Source organism: Heloderma suspectum, chromosome 13 (assembly GCF_057233095.1).
Source record: "Heloderma suspectum isolate Gila_16-S chromosome 13, 16-S_ref, whole genome shotgun sequence".
NCBI classification, from domain to species: Eukaryota; Metazoa; Chordata; class Lepidosauria; order Squamata; family Helodermatidae; genus Heloderma; species Heloderma suspectum.
Window position 1 is genome coordinate 19,909,620 of NC_139470.1, and position 5,287 is coordinate 19,914,906.

At 47.1% G+C, this 5,287-nt stretch overlaps 1 pseudogene; it reads right to left on the bottom strand.

Annotated features, from left to right (window-relative positions):
- Positions 1-3,378: 3,378 nt before the first annotated feature.
- On the bottom strand, positions 3,379-3,911 carry LOC146336159 (immunoglobulin lambda variable 2-18 pseudogene; annotated as a pseudogene).
- Positions 3,912-5,287: the final 1,376 nt, after the last annotated feature.

Consider the following 5,287-nt stretch of genomic DNA (forward strand, 5'->3'; position numbering starts at 1 on the left):
ATGTCTCACTTGTGCCCACCCTATTATGGGATGGATGGCAAAAAGAGGACATTTGAAAATTAAATTCATTGAAGAACTTTGGTTCTATATTCAAATAAGCAAAAGAGAAGTGCAAAAGCCAGTTTAAACCAACAGTACAGATTTGGGAATCAATAATACATTATGGAAATGAATTTGAAATGGACAGGATCCCATTTCAGCTAGAATGTTGGAGAATCCAAGGGCCCCTGTCCTGCCATGGTGGGGAAGATGATCTGCTTATCAGTTTTGCACAAGACACACTGTGCTCTTAGGATAGCTCAGAGACCCAGACTATATTCTACTGCAGAGAAAGAGGGTTATTATCGGGGTGGTTCCAGATTAGTCTTTTCTCATACCATCCCCCTGCCTCATTCACAGAAGTTTCAGGGGAGTTCAGTCACCAACATCTTCTCTTGGTAAACATCCCATGTTTTCCCAGTATTTGTTCCATTTTTTTTTTCTTAACTGTAAAGGAAAAAGAGAGAGAGAGAATAGGTGCACAATCTGATCAATGGCACAAGGACCCTGTCGTCTTCAAGCAACCTTGTTTCAATGTCTCGATACACAATGGAACAGGAAAGCCCAGAAAGGGCAATCATGCATTCAGACAGTCTCCTTCACTGCACACCACAAGTGAAAGGAGACTTTTGTGTTCACTCAATTCTGCAGAATGCAGGGAAACTGGACCAACATCTCCCACTGCAGGGTAAAGTCAGGACAGCAAGCATCAAATCATTTAAGCATGATTTCATCTGCAGAATGCTCCAGGCAGGAAGTGAAGTGTTTTTCTTTTCCGTGTCTCTGAATGAAAGAGTTCGGCATAGGCATATTGTCAGGATTGATTCTGAGTGCAGGGAGATAATTAGCAGCTCAGATTCAGAAGAGGAGCAGCCAGAACTGGGGGAGGCTTTTTCCCAAGCCAGTTCAGATATGGGTTGGTGTGCTTCTCAGGTTACCATCTCCCAGATGGCTGGGCATGAAGCTTCCTCCTTACCACCACCACCCCCCGCCCATGAGAAGCAGCGAGCAGGAGGAGGAGGTGTTCGAGGACTGTGACCTAAGAGACGCAAGGAGGCAGCACAGGGCTAAGACGGAAACGTCAGAGGTGGAGCTCAGACGGTCGAACTGGTTAGCGATGCATGAGAGGCTATGCAGGGAAGCATCATGCTAGGGGGGACCTCCCTCCCTAAGTTAGCCCAGCCAGAACACCTCCCTTTCAAACTGTGGGCAACTTTCGGTGATCCCATTTGAATCCCCTGGAGGCATCCCTTTGCAGCCAGAGAGTCCTCGAGGATTTGCATCTGTAACGAACCTGCGAATAATGAATTAAAGGCATGAGTCTGAAGCCCCTCTATTTGTGTGTGTGCGAGTGCTTAAGGATAGAGGGGGCCAAGGGATTTGTGACACTTATGTATCTCTTGCAGGAACTTCTCAGTGCTTACTGTTCGCTCTGGATAATATGCTCTGTCAGAATTAACATTTTTTAACCCGTTTCATTGCCTCAGCGATAGAGCACCTGTTTCCTCATCCCACCCCACATTGGGAATCTTTCCCTGGTCCAACCCCTCCCCTCTTTCTCCTACCTGGTGTAGAGGAAGAAGCTATACTTCACAATAGAAAATTCAACCTATCTTTTTAGTCAGATTATACGCTAAGGGAGCAATCCTATGGCCTCTAGTCAGCGGCCAGACGGCAATAGGATATCTGGCTTTCCAGGAACCAACCTCGAAGCCCATGCTCCGAGGTCAGTTCCCAGAGAACCAGCCTTCCCTGCCCTTCTGCGCTGCCTCGCAGGCAGCGCGGAACAGCCCCATCCTCTAGACTCGCAAGAGGAGCATGGAGCGGCCAAAACGGGGAGTTCCAGGGCAGGGAAGATGGAAATGCCGGTACGACACATCCTATGTGTCATCTGGCGTCCTCCTCCCCTGCTCCGCTCTCCCACAGCTAGACCGCCAAAATCGGTTGTTTAGCCAGAAATGCAGGGCAGGAGAAGCGCGACCCCCTACGTGCTTCTCCTGCCCTGAATTGGATAGACGGTCACCCCCGAGTTCAGAGGCAGCCACCTATCTGCATAGGATTGCGCTCTCAGACACATATGAATGGGCAACGGTGCCACCTACTGGCCACTTCATATCATCTCATGCCTATCTCCATTTGGGCTAGAGCTGTGCACAAACGGCCTCTCAAAATTCTCCGCCTTACTTGTGTGCAGGCAAACTGGGGGTACAATTTCACAGAGTTTCTCCAGGTCAGCAGAAATTCTCAACAGTTTCTCACAGGTGGAGCTCACCATTTGCAGGGGTTGAAAGACAGCTTCTTTCTTTTGTCCTAAATGTTTGTGGGGCCAGTCTTTGTTTGCAAAATGGTAGCCTCCATTTTGCAACCAGCAAAATATAGGTTTGAGGGGTACAGGCAGTGTTGTGCCTAGTTCCAGAGAAGAGTTTTATCTACTGCTGTGCCAAAATCTTTCCTTCAATTACCTGAACCTTTTTCTTCTCCTATGAAATACCGCCCCCATTTTTATTTTTATTTTTGCATCATGCTCAGTGTCGATGAAATGTCATGTAAGCCTATATAGATACATAGCATCCTCAGTCAACGTATTTAACCAGCCCTGCTAATTAATACAGATTCTCCCTGCACCTGTTCATGCAACAACATCTAGGGTATCATTCCAAGGAGGATGTATTTTTTGAATCAAACGTTCCTCTGAATATATTATATTCAGCGGGATACAAGTGTCACAAATAATACATAGGTAAACAACCATAGGCCTGCTGGGCTCCCTGAAACCCCCAGGGAAGAAGTGCACAATCCATGCAAATGTCCACTTCTGAAATGGAGGCAAGAACTTCTCTCGAACCCGTTTGATTTGATACAGGAGACAAAATAATGCCAGCTGTGGTTGTTTCAGAGAACTCTCAAGCAGGTGGGGGTGGCTTCAGAGGTCAGCATCCTTGAGCAGGTACCGAGAACTCCAGGCCCTCCTGGGACCCACCTCTGACTTGAACATTACAATCCCAACCTAGTCAACCAGCTTGAGCCATAGCTGTGCTAGAATCCAAGGGATGTGTTCAACATGCAAATAGCACCCTGGAGAGTTCCATGAACAGCTTAAGCTGCAACCCCACAGGAGCAAGGCTCAAATATTGATTCAGCAATGGACAACTCAAAACTCAGCCTTAAACAGAGACACAGCTCCATCTGGGTGGATAGAATTATAGAATCATAGATTAAGGAAGGCACCTCAATGTCATATAGTCTGCCTTCCTAGGGATGCAAGAAATCCATTACTACAGCATCCCTGAGAGGTGGCCTTCATGATCAGTCACTCTGCCTTCAGTGAGAGAACGCTCTTCAGTTAAAGGGGTCTGGGCATCTGAATGAATGGCTGTGTTTCTGACCAGCAGTCCATACACAACAGTAATAAGCAGCTTCGTCTTCCAGCTCAGCACTCATAATTGTCAGGGACATCACATTCCCTGACTTGGAGCCAGAGAAATGATCTGGGACACCAAACAGTCTGGTGCTGGTGGTACACATCACAAACCGAGGTTTATTCCCTGGTTTCTGCTGCACCCAGAAATTGTAATTGGCAGTGGCAATGTTTTCACTGTTGTATCTGCAAGATATGGTGACTCTCCCACCCTGCGCCATGAATTTCAGGTCTTTCATGGGCTGAGGCTGCTGGACACTGGGACCTGAAAGAGAACAGGGCAACAAATTGCTTATTAAACCAATTTACAATGGAGCAACCCCAAACCTTTGCAATGCTCAGGATGTCAGAGTACAAAAGAAGCAAAACAGGAGTAAGGTTTATGCCTATTAATAAAGGAATTCCCCTCACCAATGGAGGCCAGGATGGTGAAGATTAGTAGAGTGCAGGCCATTGTGGGCAAATCTACCCAAAGCGGAGGGATCTCCCTTTGGCTTCCTCCCACTCTCTTTTAAATCCCCAGGGGTCGAGAGAGCAGCCCCTGCATGCAAAACTGTTCCTCCCTAACTACTCTCTCCAAGTGCTGGTAGACTACAGAACAGCCATAGGAAAAGGAGCTGCTCGCTGTTGGTCACACCATCTCTCTGAAGGGTGAAGAATATCTGTATAAAACTACACATTTCTGGTCCCAAAGGAGGCTGTCGTGATGTTTAAACTGAGTGAAAGCTATCTGGTCTCTATCCTCAGAACCTGTTTTCAGTCTCGGGGGAGTGTGAAAATACGAAGCCACGATACAAAAACTGAGCTTCTAAACTCGATGCAGGGTGCATTTTTCTGAGCAACCGTGTCAGGCCCAATATTCATCAGGGATTCAGGATCAGGGACTCCAAGCCAGACAACATCTCTCCCAGCCTTCACCTCTCCTTTGAAAATCCTTCCCTGGGCATATGCATATGACCTCACAATGAGTAGGATTTTTAAATATATATATATATATATATATATATATATATATGCTGAAGGCACATTATTTGGTACTTCGGAGACCAATCCTTTGGTCCCTGGGAGAGGATCCATAGGTTTGCTCAAGCAAACCCTCCAAATTCAGAGCCAGAGATCTGAACACAGACTCCGCCCCCTTGCAGCTGGCATAAACGGATTCACAGCTGGAATGGAGAGAACCGTGACAGCTGCCTCTCCAAGGCTGGAAAAGCAACCTCAGAGGAGGGGGGAAAGAGAATGTTCTGATGGATGGGGAGCGGAAGAGGCCAGAAAGGCCTGGATACAATTTATCCTGAGCCTCTTCCAGCCTCTTCCCCTCCAATTATCTCTCCCAATTTTGATAGTTTATTAGCTGTGTCTGTCTGTCTGTCTGTCTGTCTGTCTTCCTTCCTTCCATTTCTATATCACACAATAGTCGAAGTTGTCTGGATGGTTCACAGTGAATAAAACCACAAAATACAACATAAGATGCACTTTAAAAGTTTAAACCCACAGTATAAAATAGAAGTAAATGCCAAAGCAAAAGCAAGCAGCAAAGCAAGGTTTTAAAATACAGTAAGGGTGCAATCCTATTGAGTCACTCAGCAGACTCTGAAGTTGGAGGCTGCCAAGTATCCAATGCAGGGCGACCATAGCATGGAGGCGATCCTCACCTCCATGCTCCAGCCACTCTGGATTTTTGGTTAAATGGCCAATTTTGACTGTCTAGCTGCGGCTTTGGGGAGTGGGGGCAAAAGGCCATGGGGCACAGAAATGCAGCTTCCGCCATCTCCTCCCCTCCCTGCCCCCGGGACCACCCCCTTTTCACTGCCTCCATGCTCCATTTCC